At 38.2% G+C, this 21,700-nt stretch overlaps 1 long non-coding RNA gene across 1 annotated transcript in view; it reads left to right on the top strand.

Moving 5' to 3' along the window:
• Positions 1-21,376, top strand: part of LOC140619086 (uncharacterized) — a 273,781-nt gene extending 252,405 nt beyond the window's left edge. The window contains exon 3 of the long non-coding RNA XR_012019004.1: positions 20,442-21,376. This is a non-coding gene — a long non-coding RNA (uncharacterized lncRNA). The remainder of the gene's footprint in view (positions 1-20,441) is intronic.
• The last annotated feature ends 324 nt before the right edge of the window (positions 21,377-21,700 follow it).

Below are 21,700 nucleotides of genomic sequence, written 5' to 3'. Positions count from 1 at the left end.
CCACTGAACCACCCAGGCATCCCCAAAGAGATTTGTTTAGATGAGACAACATAATAGAGAAAAAAAAAAAAAGTTTAATTTTACTAATGATACACAAGCATAAACAAGAAATCCTTTGATGCAATTCTATAAGTTGGGTGAGGGGTTAACAGCCAAGTCCACATTTTTTAAGGTTAATTCAACTTTGTATGTGGCTGTGACACTCCGCCTCCCTCACCTATGCTTACTTTCACAGAGTCAGAGTGAGGAATCTTTTTTTTTTTTTTTTTTTGAGTGAGGAATCTTAAAATTCTGTACATGTGTTTTAACACTAGGAACTTTGATAAGTCCTTCTAGGACTTCATGACAAAATTTTCTCCCGGGGTTTGAACCTTAATGTGTTGGCAAAAATTCATTGCTGGGAAGCTTGGAAGCAAAGGGCAGGTCACCAAATACTAAGCATGAGTGACTAGAACCATAGAAAATGATGTTCAGAGGGGTACCCGGAGAAAACACACCTTGTTAAGGGAGAGTGCTCACAACTGAGAGTGTGCCTGGATACAGAGAAACTATAAAGTGACAAAGAGTCTCCCAATTAAATAATTCTCATTTGTTCATTGTCTTTTTCTCTTGACCTCTGCGGCTTTCTCCTGAGCTCTCTCTCTCGCTCTCTCTCAGCTGTGTACCCACACACATCTGGACGTAGACTTCCTTCTCCTTTCTGCGGTCTTACTTATTGGAAATTACCAAGAAAGTTCACGAATTTTGTGGTGACGTTAGAGACAGAGTTTGGGTCCCGTGGTACAATTCAAGCTCTGCACTGGTGACGTGACTTATTCTTGTAATTCTGACCCTGTTCTCCCTGTGGCAGACATTAGAGATGTTTGCAAAAATGAGATCGAGCAATGCAAAACTGACATACTGTCCTATAAAATAAACATGGCTTACATCAGATAATGATCAGTCTAGATATCTCTATAGGCGTGTATGCAGGTGGAAAAGAGATAGAGACCAGTTTAACTGGTTCACTACAATGACAGATGTGCTTATGAACATGGATTATAATATATATGCATATTTAATGAAAATATGGAATGTCTGTTTTCATATAAGTAAATTTAAATGGAAATCAAAGCAATTAAAGAACTTCAAATAGTAATTTCCTAATGATTCAATTAAGACTGACAAGATTGCAAAAATATGACTGACGTAAAGACAATATGTTTTAAAATGCATTTAAAAAAATAAATAAAATAAAAATAAATAAAAAAATAAATAAAATGCATTTTAGTTTTACACAGTATAGATTGACTCTGATATGAAAATTTGAGAAGCCAACCAATTATTATTTCTCCCAAATTTATGAATCACATTTTTTTTGGATCTTGCAATAGCTTACAATGATAATTGCATTCAGTATTTCAATGATTTCTCACACTGTTTATTTTTATTTAATTGTTCTGAATTCTCTCTTCTTAAACATGGTTCTTTCATTATGCCCAACTTCAATAATTTTCCTTAATTTTTAATCCATGCAACAGGTGTGTGTGTGTGTTTGTAAAAGACTCATGGTAGTTGTGTTAGTAATTTTTTCCCACATTCAAGAATGTGTCCAGTGTTTTTGTTTTGTTTATACCTATACAGTATCTTGGCTTGGTGTATCTTCAAGGCCATACTTTCTTTAGAAATTTGAAACATTGTCTCATGACTTCTTGTTTTCACTGTCATTTTGGAAAACTCTCAAGTCGCTTAAATTTCACCCTTTTTTAAGGGAATTTGATTTTTTAGCTTAGATAGCTGAAGAAAAAATATTCTTAATTCTTGATGTTCAGTGTCTTAATAAGGAATACATTATTGTACTTATATCCACGTTTTCTAGAATATGATTTGTTTCTTTCAAACCTCGTATTCTGCTCTTCATTCTTTTACAAAAAGTTACGTGAAATATTTTGAACATCTTTTTGATCCATTTTAAATTATTTGAAATAAATTCTATTTTATTTTATTTATTTTATTTTATTTTTTTATTTTATTTTATTTTATGGGGTTTTTTTAGTGTAGTTGCTACACAATATTACCTTACTTTCAGGTGCACGGTGTAGTAATACATCTCTACGTGGTATGCTTGTGCACACTGCACATGTAGCTGCCATTTGTCACCACACAGCCCTATTACAGTGTCAATGACTGTCTCTCCATGGTGCACCTTTTATCCCGTGACTTACTCGTATTACATAATGGGAAGTCTATATCTTCTACTCCTCTTCCCCCATTTTGCCTATGCCCTCTATCCTTCTTCCATCTGTCAACCATCAGTTGATTATCTGTTTATAGGTTTGATTCTGTTTTTTTATTTTTTTTTTATTTTTCTAGATTTCACATATAAGTGAGATCATATTGCATTTGGATTTCTCAACCTAACATATTCCACATAGCGTAATACCTTCTAGGTCCATCAATGTGGTTGTAATTGGCAAAAGCTCTTCCCTTTTTATGGTTGTATAATCTTTCTTTTTCTCTCTCTTTATCTCTCTCTCTCTCTCTCTCTCGCTCTCTCTCTCTCTCCACATACACAACTTCTTCTTTATCCATTCATATAGTGATGACACTCAGGTTGCTTCCATATGTTAGATATTGTAAATAATGCTGCAGTAAACATAATGCTGCAGATATCTTTTGAATTAGCGTTGCTGTTTCCTTTGGGTCATGATAATTTACATACCAAACCCTAAGGACTTAACAACAACAACAACAAAACTACAAGAAGTAATAAATGAATACAGTAAAGATGTAGGATACAAAATTAATACCCAGAAATCAGTTGTGTTTCCGTACACTAATGTTGAAGTATCTGAAAGAGAAATTAAGAAAGCAGTTTAATTTACCTTTGCACCAAAAAAGAATAAAATATTTAGGGATATACTTAACCAAAGAGGTGAGAGACCTGTACTCTGAAAACCATAAAACACTGGTGAAAGAAATTGAAGATGACACGAATGGAAAGATATCCATGCTCATGGATTGGAAGATTTAGCATTGTTAAAATGTCTATACCCAATGCAATCTACAGATGATATGCAATCCTTATCAAAATGCCAACAGTTTTTTTTCCCACAGAACTATGGCAAATAATACTAAAATATGGGTGGAACCAGAAAAGACCTCAAGCAACCCAAGCAATCTTGAGAAGGAAGAACAAAGCTGGAGGTATCACAATCACAGATTTTAAGAAATATTACAAAGTCATAATGATCAAAATAGCATGGTACCAGCACAAAAATAGACACATAGGTCAATAGAACAGAGTATCGAAATCAGAAATAAACCCTCACTTATATGGTCAATTAATCTTTGACAAAACAGGAAGAATATTCAATGATATTCAACAAAAGATGTTGGGAAAACTGGACAATGACATGCAAAAGAATGAAACTGGACCACTTTCTCATCCCCTACACAAAAGTAAATTCAAAATGGACTCTGGTCTCTAAATGTGAGACCAGAAAACCATAAATTCCTAGAAAACAACACGGGCAGTAAGGTGTCTGACACTGGCTATTACAAAATGTATCTAGATGTGTCTCCTGAGGCGAGGGAGACAACAGCAAAAATCAACTATTGGGACTTCATCAAAATAGAAAGCTTCTGCACAGCAAAGGAAACAATCAACAAACTGAAAAGTCAACCTATGAAACGGGAGAAGGTATTTGTAAATGGCATCTGATAAAGGGTTAGTGTCCAAAATACATAAAGAACTTACACAACTCAACAGCCAAAAACAAATAACCCGATTTAAAGAAGCACAGAAGACAAGGATTGATATTTCTCCAAAGAAGACATGCAGGTGGCCAATAAACCCATGAAAAGATGCTCAATATCACTCATCATCAGGGAAATGCAAATCAAAACTATAATGAGAAATCACTTCATACCTGTTAAGAATGGCTGAAGTGGAGGAAAAAGGACCCTTGTGCACTGTGGGTGGGAATGTAAATTGGTGCAGCCACTGTCGAAAACAGTGTGGAGAGCCTCAAAAAATTAAAAAAAATAAAATAAAAAAAAGAACTACCATATGACATAGTAATCCCCACTACTGCTCTACTGGGCATTTTTAAGAGTTTTCAACCTGTAATAATGGTTATTCTTATATTGGACTATCATGTCCCTAAAAACTATTATCTTCTCTCTATTGATGTTTTCTCTTATATTCACTTTGATTACCTCGAACTTTTTTGCTGTGTCAGTTATATAATCTGCTGAGTGACATACTGTTAATTGTTCTGCAATGATATCATTTAAAATCATTTAAAATCATTTATTAGTTTTTTATTTCTTCGTGAGTTTTCTTAAATTTAATTCATGATATTATGAACATAGTCACTAATGTAAAAAAATACTGGTAAGTTAACTTCTTTTATTCCCAGGGTAATGTTTTATTCTGTACTGGATTCCTCACCTCTCTCTGGAGAGATATAATCCATTTTCAGGGCTTTTGTTTCCTTGCTCAGATATGAAAACTGTAACTGCGCATTATGGGGTGGATTACTTTTTCTCATTCAACAAATATGAAATTCCTCTATTTTGAATTTAAAGCTCAGCTGAGACTGAGGTTTGGACACACGTGTGCACACATGTGCATGTCAGGGATAGACAGGACTGTGTTTCTTTCCGTTTCTTTGGAGATCTTATTAAATCTACTTTAAAAACTTTCACTCAGCCTTGGTATTTATTTTATCCCAGTTGGGAATACCCTCCATTCCTGGTCATTCGGTCAACTGACCTTAAAGCCATGATGAATTTTTAATTCCATCAGATTGAGTCAACCTCTTCACTTCTTTCTTGCTAACCAGCCACCCCCAGGAACTCTGATTTTCACTCCAGATTCAAGGCCATTGATGATGAATCTCAGAAATTTTTTGAACTAGAATTATTTCGCAGAAGTGGGGATGAAATTAGGACCTTCTTGTGCTCCAATAAAATCTTCGGCTTCTTGCACCAATAGATTCTTCTTTCTTTGACGAGTATTATATCTGTTTGTAATCTTGTCTTTGTGAGCTGTTCCTGATGTTTTTTTTAAGATTTTATTTATTTATTTGAGAGAGAGCTAGAGCATGAGCAGGAAGGAGGAGCAGAGGGAGAAGCGAGTCCCTGCTGAGCAGGGACCTGATGCAGGACTCGATCCCAGGACCCTGAGATCATGACCATGAGATCATGACATGAGCGGAAGGCAGACACTTCACCCACTGAGCCACCCAGGTGCCCTGTTCCTGATTTTTAAAGAAGTTTTCATTTGATTGTTCTTATTTATTTTAATTTTTTTTCTCTTCTTCTATATGTAACAGTTTATTCGCCATGCATAGGGGAAGCTGATTCTATGGCCTACTTAAATTCAGACATTTTACTCAATTTCCTCCCAGGTGATTTTAAAATATACATTTGATTTTTATATAGAATTTTATAATACCAATATATTTGAAACTAAATGAGTTTTGTTATCAATGCTGAAATGTGATTTCTTTATAATTCTTTCTGCTTTGTAGTGAGCAGGAGCTATGTGAACCTAGGTGTATGTGTGTGGCAGGGGGGCGGGTTGTGTATGTTGGTAAAGATGCGTATGTTGTAGGATTGCATGTACTGGTGTGCCCAGATGTGTATCAGAGATAGTATTTATTTGTGTGGGAGCATATATATATTTGCATGGGGCTATATGTACAAATGCATATATGAAGGTGTCCATGTAGAGGGGTGTGTGTGTGTGTGTGTGTGTGTGTGTGTGAGGAGAGGTGAGAGGGACGGAGAACATTTCTGTGTGAATGGAACATGTCTAATATTGGCAAAACCAATAGAAAGCTGATTGATAAATATCATGGCATAAATGGCGTATTTCTAGGTCTGGAGATAAATGTTGACACTTTCAACAATGCTAGCATTGACTCTGGAGTCATTAACTGTGATCCTGAGGGTGTGCTTGTCTCCCTTCTGCTCTCCTTGTGTGGCTCTCCTGACAGTGTTCTTGGGAATTCTTAAATGTGGTATTGTCTCTGTGAAGCATAATATTATAATTCAGTAGCTGACTAAGCTATCATCCTTTTTTTCTTTTTTCTTTTTTTTTTTTTTTTGCTCTGTAGACTGTAATAGCAAAGCGCTTCACCAACAGAGTTGTTCACTCCCACCGGGTCTTAGGGCTCTCAGTAAGAAACCACCGGGCGTGAACGATGCAGTTAATTGACCTTTACCTCTCACTTCCTGCGCTGCAGGAAATAAAGGTCCTCAGCAGATTTTTTTTTTAAAGTGGAAAATACGAAATAAATAAATAAATAAATAAATAAATAAAGTGGAAAATACGATGGGTGCTGCATCAGCAGGAACCTAACAGGGTTAGAGGTTAGCACAGTCCACGCTGGGACAGAAAAAAACCCCAGACACTTGTAGAAGCAACACTAGAGGTTTAAAAAAGTTCATTTGCACAAATAGGAAAGACACAAGCAAGAATAGCAGATTTTCATTGTTTGATTTGTTATTAATCAGTAAATATTGTCTGTACAGAGCCTATCAGCTAAGATGTTTTGTGCGTGGGTACAAACCATAGCCTCGAGTGTTTGCTCCAATGTTACACCTGAAGAATGCTGAATATTCTCTCTCCAAGAACATGTAAGGGCAGAAAAGTCAGTTCAGTGTTTAGATTTTTCCTGAACTTACTTACTTTCTCTCTTTTTCTTTCTTTCTTTCTTCTTTCTTTCTTTCTTTCTTTCTTTCTTTCTTTCTTTCTTTCTTTCTTTCTTTCTTTCTCTTTCTTTCTTTCTTTCTTTCTTTCTTTCTTTCTTTCTTTCTTTCTTTCTTTCTTTCTTTCTTTCTTTCTTCTTTCTCTTCCTTCCTTCCTTCCTTCCTTCCTTCCTTCCTTCCTTCCCTCCCTCCCTCCCTCCCTCCCTCCCTCCTTCCTTCCTTCCCTCCCTCCCTCCCTCCCTCCTTCCTTCCTTCCTTCCTTCCTTCCTTCCTTCCTTCCTTCCTTCCTTCCCTATCTTTCTCTCTTTCTCCTTCCCTCTCTCCCTCTCTGCTCATGGGAGTTATCGTGCATACTGTGAAGAATATGAATTTGGGAGATAGTTACGAATCCGAGTTTAAACTGGGGTAATAAAAACACTGAACCTATTTCTATTTTAGATTGATGGCAGGCATTGTGTTAGACACCAGATATCCATTACAGTATTTGATGTATGAGTGTTGTTAGCCGTTCCATTTTATAAATGAAGAAATTTAGACTTAAAATTTCTTAGCCTCTGGGAGGCTAAGTTACCTGGCCAATAAGTGGTATTTGAAGAGTCAAAGCAGTTTTTTTTTCCCCCTCATTCTAGAGCCAAAGGTTCTAACAATTTGGTCATATAGATTATTAAAAGATTTCAGTGCTGATGAACAAATAATCAATTTTTCGACACCCCAGTCTACCCACAGTCAAACCCTAAAGGGTCTGGTATGAAAGAAGGTCTTTAGGGGTCCCCTGAACTGAGATTGGAGTCCATTCTGGTTAGGGGGTGCTCAGAATATATTGATTGCTAACAAATTTCTATTACCCCTGTGTATTATTCAGACTTCTTCAGAGAAGAAGGGCCAATGGGAATGGAGGGTTAGGTGGGGGAGAAATGAAGGGAGGTTGGAGATGGAGAGAGAGGTAGTGATTGACGACATAATTGTGGGCAGTAGCAAGTCCAAGAACTACCAGTCAGATGGGAAACTCAGGTAAAGGCTGTTTGCAGGCTTGGATCTGAAGACCACACGGTGGGCCAGCACACTCAAAACTCAGACACAATGTCCCTGTTATGGTCTGGAGGGAGAATTTCTTTTTCTGGAAACCTTAGTCCATGTTCTTTTTTTTAAATTAAATATATTTATTTATTTATTCATGAGAGACACAGAGAGAGAGAGGAGAGCAAGCGGCAGAGGGAGAAGCAGGCTCCATGCAGGGAGCCCGATGCAGGACTCAAGACTCAATTCTGGGTCTCCGGGATCACACCCTAGGCTGAAGGCAGGCGCTCAACCACACTGAGCCACCCAGGGATCTCATCAGTCCGTGTTCTTAAGGCCAGTAACTAACTGGATGAGGCCACTCCACTTGTAGAGGTTACTCTGCTTTACCCAACCTGCTGTCATAAATATTAACTGTAGTAACAAAAATATTCTCACAGCAACATCACTATTCTCTAGATGTTCTAGAGAACATCTATTCTCACAGCAACATCTTGTCTTTCCAAGCAACCTGATGGTATTGCCCAGGCAAATGGACACATAACATGAACAGCAATATTTGTCATAGCTGTATCTTACTCATAAAGCAGTCTTGAGGTCTTATTTGTCTTGTTTGAGACCCTATTTCCTGTCAGTCACATGTAGCTAACAACACATTGGTACATGTGACGCATGTAGTATGTATACAAGTGTATGTACACATATACATACCTCACCTAACATAAACCACACATATGGAGAGAACTTATGCGTAGAGTATGTTTCTTATTCTCCTATTTTTGATTGACCATAGACCTGCCCCTCGTGATCTCTGAAATCCTAGTAATTTCTCTCTTATTAGCCTTCAGCATCCTCACCTGCACAACACAGCACCTGGAAGTCCTGGAGGTCTCATCTGGCTGCAGTGCATCACTGTGTAGTGTCCCCGCTTCGGCGACATTTGTTTATCTCGTGATTCATAAAGCCCCTAAAGTGATCTCTATATTTATCTATTAACAGAAAACATGACATCATCCTATGGCACTGATGATGAGGCAAGAGATGGATCAGTGGGAATAGTTTCAAACTGGACCATCCACATTTCCTTGTCTGGTTGCCCTGGCGACCGCAGTTGTACATTTGTAAGAAATGAGGTCAGTGCCTAGGGAACATAATTTTTTTTTTATTTTGATGCAAACATACTGGCCAGGATGAGGACTGAGTGGCATATTAGCTTTTCAGGGTGGGCTGTACCTGGGCGAGGGAATGCGTGAGTAATAAGAAAGTAAGCTAAACACTTCATAACAAGACTATAGCAAATGCAATCATTTACCACTTCTGGTGTTTTTATTTAGCTGGCTGAAATGTGTCCCCACAATATCTCCATAGTCATGCATCTAAATAAAATTGGCATTTACAATAGACATGTCACAGAAGAACGTCGGCCAATGCCTGATTTACATATAGCATTGATTATTTGTGCTCAGAGTTAATTCAGGCCTGAGTGGACTTCTGTGACCGATTCAGATGGGCAGTAATGGAATATCATTGCCAACCTTCTCCTGGGCTTCCTTGGCCTGTTCCAAATTGGTGTCTTTATGTTAACAGCCAACAGGGACATCAGCTGTGTGAATAGGTTTTTCAAGAGCCCCCTTTGGCATCAAGTTAGAGAATGAGAACATAAAAGAAGCTTTCGATATGCAGATGCTTCAATAGCACTGGAAAAAAAAATATGTAAACATAAAAAAGTCCGCATTTCCTGAATTAAGAATATTTACATCCAAGGAAAATACAGCTAAATGAATATAGGGATGTCTACTCTTTAGTTTGTGTGCTAGGCAACTTTTTTGGGGGGTGGGGTGGGATTTGTCTTTCTCCAGCCAACATATGCCCATGTATCCTACACTGGAATCTCTCTATGGAAGTCCTCGGACCCCGTCTCCCCTCTGTGAACGGGCTCCAGTGAAATACTCAACCCACTTGACCACTTTGATAACCTAAATGTGCTATGATGATATAACCCCTAAACTCTTCAAACTGGAGAGCACTTAGTTGCACTTTTCTTTCAGATATAATCTGTGCCCAGAAGTGAGCACATACCTATCGACATGTGGAAGTCTAGCTCCTTCCTCTCTTGGGTGGTTTAGCTGTTGGTGGTGATGCTGTGTTCATAGGATGCCCGTTTGTTTCCAATCCAGCAATTCTGTTTCTAAAGCTACAGGATACGGTTCACACAAGCAGTGAGAATTTGAGGACAAGCTGTAAATGTACTACTCCCACAAGTTAACAGACTCCCCATTTTGAAGAACTAGTAAAATGGGAAAACACGTGACCTTAAAAATCGTGCAGTACTATCCCTTAGGGATATTATCAAGATGTTGGTGTTTCTTTTGAAATGTATTTAATATTTTCACTGCATGGATTATTTCAAATGTTGAAAGTGTGTTTGCTGTCAATAACCTTGTCTTTTTATTTTATGTTTCCATTAAGTATCACAAAGATATGAAATCTTAAAAGCATGGGAAATGTCAACATAAAAAGGTTGTGTTTTTTTGGCGTGTGTGTGTGTGTGAGTGTGTTTAGCTTAAGAATGAAAAAAAAATGCATCAGAGTTATCTTTTACCCTAAATTTCTATTTTCAGGAATTCAAATGGAAGTGTTTCTGTGGGTTATTATATGTATTAGAATTTACTGAATTAAGCCCTGGATACATATGCATAATGATAACCTACTTGTTCCAAGGATAAATTAACTTTCTATAAGGACAATCGCCCTCTGCTCAGTTATACAGATTATTTCATATTAGGGCATGATTGTATCGATTTTGTTGGTAGCTTCTCCATTACTTCACCCTTGCCTGTTCATTTTGTGAAGTTAAAGAAGTTGAGGAAAAACATTATTTGCTGGGTTTTCTCCCAATATTAGAGAATATTTCTATGTGTGCATTGAGATATATTGCAGAGCTTACCATTTGCTTTGAACATTTTTTTTACAATTTTATTTATTTATTCATGAGAGACACAGAGAGAGAGAGAGACAGAGACACAGGCAGAGGGAGAAGCAGGGTCCAAGCAGGGAGCCCGACGTGGGTCTCATTCCCGGGTCTCCAGGATCAAGCCCTAGGCCGAAGGCAGACTCTCAACCGCTGAGCCACCCAGGGATCCCCTGAACATTGTTTTTTTTCCTGAGGTAATGAGCATTATTACAATTTAGAAGCAAAACAGATTTCAATGTTTCAGCATTGAGATAACCGAATTAGGTGATAGAACATTGTCCCTGCAAGCCTTCATCCAGGAGACACTACAGATACTAGAGCAAAGGAACCAAGATATATTTGCAGACAAATGGGGAGATTTCTCCCCTTTCAGAAGGCACATTGATAGGTAAACTCCCTCTTGTGTTAGGGTAGTACACAGCCAACAACAACCAAAAAAGAGCCTCTGGGGGCTTTGGACACAATGGACGTATAATTTAGGATGGAGCTGGATACTTCTGAGAAGAAAGGGAGGCCTTTGTTAACAAACCCAGACAAACCAGTGCTGCCTGACTGGTCCACATCATCCCCTTTGCTCTTGACAGCTTGGAGCCTGATGATGGCTGCACAGATGCCCTTTTGTGTCATGAAGTAAGCAGACATTCAGCATGTGACTTTGGAACTGAGCACAAACATTTAACCAAACTCAACATTTGACCAAACTCAATCCCTAGCCCCACTGCTTGCTAGATGTTCCACTTTGGGCAATGTGTTATGTGCCTGTGTACTTCCAACTTCCCGCTATATAATGGGTCTAACGATAGTTTCCTGGTATCAGGGGGTAATTTCATAAGATTTTACATGTAAAAATCGGACAGTGCAAAATATCAGTGACTCAATCAACATTTACTTCTGGGATACTTTTCCTGGTGGTGCTATCATTATCATTACTATCATTATCATTACTATTATTATTATTATTGGTTACAGTTCTGTAATTAGAGCTTTAGAATGAGAATCTAGGCTTCACACTGGCCTCATAACAAATCTGTTGTCACTTTAAGCACTTGCCAGTATTATTCACTAGTACTTTCTCTTCTCTACAAACCAGGCCGACTGATTTTGTAAGGCCTTCCTATGCCTACCCATCATATTTGGAGGGAATTCCAAGTCTTTATCAACAAGAGAGTGTACAAAAAACAAAAAACAAAAACAAAACAAAACCTGGCCCTAGAAATCTCATCTCCTAACCCTCTCCTCGGTGCCCAAGCCTTCAAGAAATACCTCGTCTTCTTGCAGTGTCTTAGGACATGCTGCGTCCACAGAACTTGAGGGCCTTTGCATTTGCAGGTCTTCCAGACAGAGACTCTCTTCACCTTGGTCACACCATTCAGGGCTCTGCTTAAATCCCCATCAAAGAAAGGACTTCCCCGACCCCCTTCCCTTCCTCTCTGTTCATTCACCCGTATCTTTCTCTGTAGCATGTGTCTCTCTCCAGGACCAGGTGTCTGTTTATTTTCTATCCCTACATCAGCATATGAGTTTCAATATGTTACGTATGGTTTAGTATTTGTACCATGGTACACGGAACTGTATCTGGTACATAGGAGCTACAGGAAAATGTTTATTTGTTTAAATGGATGCCGGAATGAATAAAGAATGAAATAATTGAGTGAACGCATTTTTAGGATAACTCATGTTTAACCAAACAGATGAAAAGAAGAGAAAATATAGTACACCAGTGGTCCCATTTAAGACTAGATCGTTTAATCGAGATGGGGGGGGGGTACATGTGCGTGTGCGCAAACACACACACACACACATCTATTTTATGTAACATCAATAATAAGGTTTGATGAAACGGTTACGTTCCAACTTGAATAGCAAAATTTTCCCAACTAAAATCTGTGTGAGTGGAAGTTAAGTCTATTGCTAAAGGTCAGAATGTAAGTCAAGTACAATAAAATCTATGGAACTCCTGAGGTGATTTATAATAAACTTAGGAGCTTGGCTGTACAGATGATCGAGGTCCTAAATTCTTGTTCTGGATCTGCATTAACTTGCTTTTAGTGCCGCTGGGAAGGCTCTTTCCTCTTTCTCCAACGCTTGTCCATGGCACAATACCGTGATTGGATTTGATGATCTCCCCCATGCTCCATGAATAGGTAACATGGGGCTCAAGCCAAGATATTTTAATACTTCTAATGTACTAGATGTTTTACTGAGAAATGTATCTAAAACCTGCGCTTCCCTGAGAACTAATTAATGTTCAGTCCAAAGCATCAGGGCCAATGGTAGCTGATCACAAAAGCCACAGCATTTATGACACATCCAGAGCAAAAGAAAAGTGAGTTTTCCAGATAAACGATGCAGTTTTACAAACATATGCGTCTATATATTCTTAAACAGTGTCTTATATCGGGGAGGGGGTGTGATTGATTCGTAGGAAAGCTCCTTGCACCACCTGTAACAGACCTGGGTGAGCCTCCATCCCCATCGCCCATAGTGGGAACCCTGCTTGCACATGCATTGTCAAGCATCACGTCCAGAGAACTTGGAACATGGTAGAGACAATAAATATCTGTTGACTTTGCCAACTAAATGAGAGTGGTGATTAGCTCTATAATAATTTTAAGGGTTTCAATAAGCCCAGCAGGCAATTTAATAAGATGCTGTTGCTTTCCTCCAGGCCTTCTGTGTTGAAAATCAGGGCCCTGCTCCCAATGGAGAGGAAAGGAAAGAAGTGTATTTGGTTTAAATGTCTATGTACTGAAAATTGCTTTTCTCTCACTATCTATCTTGCAGACTTCAGGGAAAAAAAATAATTAACACTAAAAAGTACAATATTGCAAATTTAGCAGAATGAAGACACTTCGAAGCGCAAGACTCGGGAGGCTAATAAATGATTTTTGATGGGTCATCTTGGAATCACTGGTTCGGACATCGCCCAGTTTGGGATTATTGGATGTTGCCATCTGTTGTTTGCTTGACAGTTTATGAAAGTGGAAGCATTCACTCCAGTGTTTCTTGAACAAACATTTGAAAACCATTATAAATATTTGTACTCTGTCTTGTAGCCTGAGAGGGACTGTTGCACTTTGTTGCTGAGTAGCTTTTCCTTCAGAAAACACTTGGGCCATGGCAATGACATTGCTGGTACAGACATCACGCTCTGGCCGCAGAACCACTGTCATCCAGAGGTGAACTGGCAGTCAGGCCATCTGCTACCATGAGACATGTCCTGGCTTCCATTCCCTACAACACATGTATTCCCGTATGCGTGCTTGGAACCTGGTTCCTGGCACACTCAGAAGCCCAATTTTGAGTCCTCTTCATGTTTTTTTGTTTTGTTTTGTTTTGTTTTGTTTGTTTTTTTTTTTGTAGGAAAGGCAAATGGTTTTCATCTCCAGAGACAACTCCTAGTGATTGCTTATGGATCTATAGAGCGCCGTGTCTAAAATCTTGAGTTTGCTTCCAAGTTCAATAAAAGAGAGTACTAATATTAATTACATTTTCTAGGGAGGGGAGATGCTCATATGCTTACATTATATCTGCCTTCCCCGGTAGAGATCGTCCTACCTTTTATGATTTAGCAGATGGAGAAAGTGAGGACCTTTTAATGCCTCACTCATATTTTACTGTTTTTCGTTTTTTTTTTTTTTTAAGATGTGTCTTGACAGGCTTAAAATCATTTATTAACTTTTTTACAATATATATTTAGATTTTCAGTTTATTTATAGGGAATGTTACTTTACTGAACATAAAATGTAGACCATTACAATGATTTAAGTTCATTTATCACCCACTCTGTTCTTTATGCTCTAGATTTCAGAAGTCTATATACGTTAAAGCATCCCATAAGACATTAATATAGGTTTTTTTTTCTTAGATTTTATTTATTTATTTGAGAGAGGGAGTGAGAGCACAAGCAGGGGTAGAGGCAGAGGGGGAAGCAGACCACCCCGCTGAGCAGGGAACCCAACATGGGACTCAATTCCAGGACCCTGAGATCATGACCTGAGCTGAATGCAGAAGCTTAACTGACTGAGCCACCCAGGAGTCCTGGGTTTTGTTTTAAATATGATATAGAGTTCAAAATGTACTTAAAGGAAAAATAGTCTTTTGTATTTACTTGGATGTTTGCAATTTTGATGCTCTTCATTATTCCCTAAAGATCAGAGTGTCTATCTGATTTTCATTTCCCTTCAGCCCAAATAATTGCCTTTAACATTTTTTTTGAAATAATGTTCTATAGGCACCCATTCTCTTAATTTTCTTTTATCTAAAAACATCATTATTCTTGCCTTTATTCTTTTTACTTCTGTTACATTTTCATTGTTTCTATTTTTAAGCAGGCTCCATGCGCAGCATGGAGCCCAATGTGAAGCTTGAACTCACAACCCTGAGCTTATGACCTGAACCGAGACCAAGAGTCAGACACTTAACCGACTGAGCCACCCAGGTGCCCCTACTCTTCCTGACTTCTTATTTTTTTTATTTTTTTTTTTTTTTACTTATGATAGTCACAAAGAGAGAGAGAGGCAGAGACACAGGCAGAGAGAGAAACAGGCTCCATGCACCGGGAGCCCGACGTGGGATTCGATCCCAGGTCTCCAGGATCGCGCCCCGGGCCAAAGGCAGGCGCCAAACCGCTGCGCCACCCAGGGATCCCCTCTTCCTGACTTCTTAAACTCTCCTAATGCAAGAAGCTGGTATCAAAGAACAACTGTTGAGAAAAAAAGCTATTTCTACAAGCGAGGAAGAGACAAGGAAGGGCACTAGGGGATTGGAGGACACAGAAAAACCTTTTTAAAAGCACAATGATAAAAAATAAAATACAAAAACTCCACAAAACTACAATTGAAACTAAGGTCAACTTATTCCTTGCTTATCATTGTCCTATATCTGTTAATTTTGCTACTGATCTATGCAGGTTTGATAGGCAGTTTTTTTGCTACTTGTTATCTAGTACTTGGATAGTCTATTTAACATCCTCTCCCTTGGTTTCTTTGTCAATGGAATTTTGGGGGGGAAGTGGAGGAGGTGATTCTTTCTCTGATTTACTATACTCAGCCTTTACCAGTGGGCTCTCCTCTTCCCATCCAGCACCTCTCTGTCTCCTGTCAGCTTTTGCTTTGACCTATGAAAGTGTGGATGGGGAACATGCATGCCATTGTCCTGTTTCTGATTACATAGTGCCTTTGTTTTGAGGTCTAGTTTGTCCAATATAAGTATTGCTAGCCTGCTTTTTTTTTTTTTTTTGACGTCTGCTTTTTTTTTAAATTTCCATTTGCATATTACGTGTTTCTCCACCCCCTCATTTTCAATCTGCAGGTGCCTTTAGGTCTAACATGAGTCTCCTCTAAGCAGCATGTAGATGGGTCTTTGTTTTTTTTTGTTTGTTTGTTTTTTGTTTTTTTTAATCCTTTCTGTTACCCTAAGTCTTTTGATTGGAGAATTTAGCCCATTTACATTCAGAGTGATTACTGATAGATGTTTATTTAGTGCTGTTTTATTACTTGTTTTATCTTGTAGCCTATTTGCATGATACAGTGGAGAATTATGATTCATTGTTGACTTGAAGTTTTTACCTCAACATATAAATTTTGGTTTTAAGTGTAAAACCAAAGTTAACTTGCAACTTCCTTGGTTTCATATTCCGTATATATGATGTGGCATAGTGCCTCAATAGATCTATAAATTCTTTCTTTCTTTTTTTTTAATTTAAATTATTTCTTTCAAGTGGACTCACCTCATTTCAGATTTTCTTATTTCAGTTGTGTCTTGCCATTTTATATTCTTCTCACACATCTACCATTTTAAGTCCATGTTGAACATAATTAACTTTCATGCGATTAACCATACTTTTATTAAACTATCTTAATGTCAGGAAAAATTTCCACAAAGCAATCTAAGGCTGATAGAAAGTTACCAGATATCAGACCTTTGGATTGATTGATTAGCTTATTCAGTTAACAAACATTAATTGAGTCTGTAATAAGGAAATTAGGCCCTTGCTAGGTTCTGGTGATACAAATATAAAAAGATAAGTTTGCTGCCATGTAAGGGGTAAAGATTTTAAACAATAATGTAGAGTACACAGAATTACTAACTCTGCCTGAGGCATCAGGCAATGTTTTACTGGAGAGGAATACTCTGCATGGAATAGAATTTTATTTAAAAGCTGCTCTGAAAGTGCTCTGAAAAATTCTAATCTGATGCCATGACAGACTTACATGTTCAATAAATCATTCAAGATTAGAGGCTGCAAGAACAGGCTCCATGCTTAGCGAATATATTACAGAGAATATGGGGCTTCCTGATGGTTTATGCGTTAGTGCACTATGTACCAAGTCTCTAATACCACTGACCCACGTCATACTGGAGCACACAAAAAGGAACATATTGGTGATATCTGTGAATATATCACTAATATTTACTGATTAGTCAACGTGGCTGGGGTTAGGATCTTACCAGACATGAAGAATATTCACATTGTGTGAATAGAATTTTTTAAATTAAAAAAAAAAAAAAACGAAACATGACCTTTTCATATTTCAAGAGGAAACGATGATAACGTTTCTACTCATATATTCTCTCTGTGTGCCTTTTCTCTGAAATATGGGGTTAAATGAAGATCTACTGTTTATTTCCCATGGAGACAAAGGAGAACCTATCTGGGCTGCTGGCGTCCATTTGGTCAAGTCGACAAAGTCAGGAGAGTGAGCCAGAACCAGGTCTACCTTCTTGCCTTCCATACCTTTGTGTTCCCATTTCTTTCTGTTCTAAGACGTGTCAGTTGGCACACCTGACCGGAGCTAGCAGAAGAAGCCTTTGGGACCTTGTTATTTAGACCAGAAATCATGGTAATGGGTGGAGAGAGATGCCTGATGTACTGAAGCCTGGTTGTTCTTGCTCTTTCTTCAGAGTAGCAGGTGGGAAAAAGCCCCAATTAACCGTACCAGGCACCTAGCTGCCTGCCATGTCTTCCACAGTTGTTGCTGGGTCTTGTTTGTTTGCTTTTTTGAGTTTGTGTTTGTTTTGCTTGTTTGTTTTTTCTCTCTGAGGGACCTTAAAAAGATGACAGTAAATTTGGTCAAGCAGGGATTTTACTTCTGGTTTCTTGCTCATTCTTAACTATGATTTAGCGTCCCCTGCTGTAGTGGGCTTCGATACGTGCATCCAAGTACACACTTAGATCCTGGGGCCATACTTTGGAATCCATAAATGAGTGGGAAATTTTTACAAGGACTAAGAGCAGTAAGAAAAGGAAATAACACCTCTCAGGTTTAATGACAGCAGCCCTGTGGAAAGTCTTCCACACACATTTAGACAGAAGATGTACGACATTCCTTGGAAACCTGAGAACCATAAAGAGATAGTTCTAATACACTTTGACAGTGGGAATATGGCAGCGTCTGATAGTGTGCTTGACAAGTTGTAGATTTATATGCAATTGAAAATAAATTCTTTCGTCCTTTCCCTTGGGAATGCACAGAAGGGAAATTGCATAGATGGATTCAAGAAGACTCTACAGAAGTCTAATCAAGTATCATTTCTTAGGTTGTATGAAGCTTTTCAAAAACAAGTATTTTTTAATCATTTTTTGAGACATTAAACGATTTTCTTTAGGTTTTTCTAACTTCAAAATTATGTGCAGAAATGAGCTCCCATTGCATAAAATGAGGCAGAGTAGTGCAATTTGATACAAGATTTGTCATCATATGGCTTATTTTTCACTGACAAAACAGATCATTACAACAGGATAGAATAACCATTAGTAGCTCTGGTTTTAAGATCAGAAAAAAAAAAAGCTGGATTCAATTTTGATGCTTCTTACCTATGATTACTCAACTCCGTCTATGTTTCACTTAATTTAGCATGAATAACAATAATATAAAAGGTACATAATATAAAGGTGTTGGAAGTGGATGCAGAACTGCCATGAAGTGATTTGAGCAAAGCTGGGATGTTACCCTTGTTCTTAGCCCTCGCCAGAACCTAAGCAGATGCTCTGAGTCTATGTCCCCAGCTATAAAACACACCTGGTGTTCTCATCTCATGCTGGACTCTGAGGCAAAACGGAAATGTGTACCTACAGGTTTGTGTGTGTGTATGTGTGTGTGTGTGTGTGTGTGTGTGCTGGTGTTTCCTTCAAAACATTGCATTAAAATATTATCTTATTATTTATCTTGATTATTGCATTTTGGGGACTCCCAAATGTGTGCAGGGTGATTGCCTCACTCACTTCACCTGACGCTAGCCCTGACCTCATGGGCCCTTCCCAGGACCGGAGCAAAGTAGTTGATGGATATCAATACTGCTGAGACTGTTTAAGATGAATCCTCCTGTCAATAAAACCCCACACCAAGACAAAACAAACAACACTGCTTTAAATTCCAAATCCTACACTTCCTACAAAACAGAAACTTGATAGAGAATTTATTAAATTTGACAAGAGTACTCGAAATTTACAGTTGTGCAGCAAAGGGAACGTCTGTGGTCTCAATAACAAGATCAATCACAGTAACTACAAGACTAAATTATCTTTCAATTATCACTGGAGATATCGGTACAACAAAATTGCTGTCTCTCAAGAAGCAATCAAGGATCATGAGGCCAAAACACGTAAGAAAATTAAGTACTAGTGATTTGTATCATGTGTGCTTATTATTTTGAAAAAAAAACCAGTCTGGACATTATGATGTTAGTGGCATAGACCAACTATTAAAAATGTAATTAGCTTTTATTTTTGAAATTTACTTTAGCAATTCTTATTTATTTGAAAAAGAGAGAGTGAGAGAGAGAGAGAGCACAAGCAGGGTGAGGAGCAGAGGGAGAAGCAGATTCCCCCCTGAACAGGGAGCCAGATGTGGGACTTATCCCAGGACCCTGAGATCATGACCTGAGCTGACCGCAGACACATCACCAATTGAGCCACCCAGGCACCTTCATAATTTATTTTCTCATGTTAAATAAATGTCCACTTCTGTTCTTAATTTTACACTTGTAAATTTGTATTTTTTTTAAAAGAAAGTCAGAAAATTGTCTAAATTTTAGGCCTTGCAAAAGGTAACTTGCCACTGTCCCTACCAGTGGAGGGAGAAGGAGAGAGAAACTTAAGTTTACTCCATGCTCAGTGTAGAGCCCACCATTGGGTTCGAACCCACAACCCCAAGGTCATGGCTGGAGCTGAAACCGAAAGTCTGAGGCTCCACTGACTGCACTACCCACGGGCCCCCTGAAAACTTTTTAAAAAAATGATTGAACCAGGCAGGACCAATTTTGATCTGCATGATTTCTTTCAACTGTAGAACAGTTTTTAGAACAGAAAGAACCTGAAAAGAATGATGGAGTGTTAGGTTCTTGCATCCAAGAAGGCCGAGTGAGAGCACTGATGTGCAGTCAAGTTGGCAGCAAGAGGAATGAATGTCTGAGAAATCTAAGAAACAAAACTTCTCTTCATGCCAGTGAGTGAACCACTTCATGTAGCGTGCGGTGCTTGGAGCAAGAGCACTCGGGGAGAGTCGATGTGCTGAGTTGCAGAATGGCAGGGTGTGTTCACGCTCACGTCTACATTGAGTTCTCCAAGCCTCTCATCCCATCAGAAGGATCTTGAATGAATTCCTCTTGCCCTGCTAAGATTATGTTCCTTGTCGCTTTTGGAATGGTTTCTGGAACGATAGCAGAACTTTTCATGTATTTGCACACTTCCAGACCTTAATATTAATTTCTTGCCCATCACTTGAATTTTTTTTTTTTTTTTCAGAAAACTGGTCTTGGCAGCAGTTGATACTACTTCCAAGTACGCTTCCTCTCAAGGTTAGAGGATATTCATCATCGGCATTATAAAACAGAAGAGGGATAGAAAGAGCATTCTAGAAAAATCTATAGCATTGCCTTCTTTGTGGAGAAAAATTATGATTGACCTTAGTCACATGACAAGTTTGACATTTAAATATATTAAACTTGTTACCTCCTACGGGCACATATAAGTCATATAATAAAGGGAGGTGATTTCCACAGTTAATATAGATTTCTTGTAGTAGACAGTCTCTTTAATACTTATGCCTTTTATTCCATTTTGTTGGATGCTACCTACACTAAGCATAAAAATTACGTAGAAACATTAGTGAAACTAAGAAATGTTTTAAAAAAAAACTACATAAAACACCCTACCTAATGTATTATTTATCATTACTAAATCTTAATGAGAAAATAACCTCTAAAATCATGGACATTATAATATCTACAAATCTCTTTTTAAGGTGAGGAAATTATATAAGCTTCAATTTTTTTTCAACAGATGAAGCTGAATGAAAGTCAGTTATCACTTGCAAAGCATGGCAAAGAATTTTAGGCTTTTAGAGTTCAGCTCATCACACATGATTGAATATGAACAAGCGTTATGAGTTAAAGACTCAAAATATGACCAAGGGAGATAAGGTACACTAATTGAATGTTATTTTTTTTTACATATAAGATTATGAGAGTTGCTGTGTCCTTTATATTAGTTATCATGAATTTTTAAAATGTAATATTAAAGACCTTGCATGTCCTAAATGAATCCGATCAGACCATCAGCAAGTATTTTATTTTACTTCTTTACTACTTGCAGGTACTTAATTGTGTCCCCAGATGCTGTTCTGAAAGAATTTATGTTCCAAGAAAAATCAGTGTTCTAGTGACTCGCGTTGTATAACAAATCACCTGAAAATGTAATAGCTTAAAGCAACAATAAAAATTTTATTATTTCTCATGGTTTCTGTGAGTTGGAGCATTTGGGAAGTCCTTAGCTAGCAGTTTTGGGCCAGGGTCTCAGTGCTGCAGTCTGATGGTAAATGGAGCTCACACGGGGAGTAGGGTGAGGGCAGGACCTGAGAGAGCTGTCCGGGTGTGTCTTTGTACCCAAGTAATCCTACAGATCTTCCTATAGTCTCTCGGCCTGGTCTCATCATGGCTCAGGACTCCAAGTTATCATCTCAAGAGACCTAGATGGAACCTGGAAGGCCTTTATCCCCTAGTTTC

The sequence above is a fragment of the Canis lupus genome, chromosome 27 (genome assembly GCF_048164855.1).
Source record: "Canis lupus baileyi chromosome 27, mCanLup2.hap1, whole genome shotgun sequence".
NCBI lineage: Eukaryota > Metazoa > Chordata > Mammalia > Carnivora > Canidae > Canis > Canis lupus.
The sequence above is the reverse complement of the archived record's forward strand: the minus strand, read 5'-3'. Positions and strand labels throughout refer to the sequence as shown.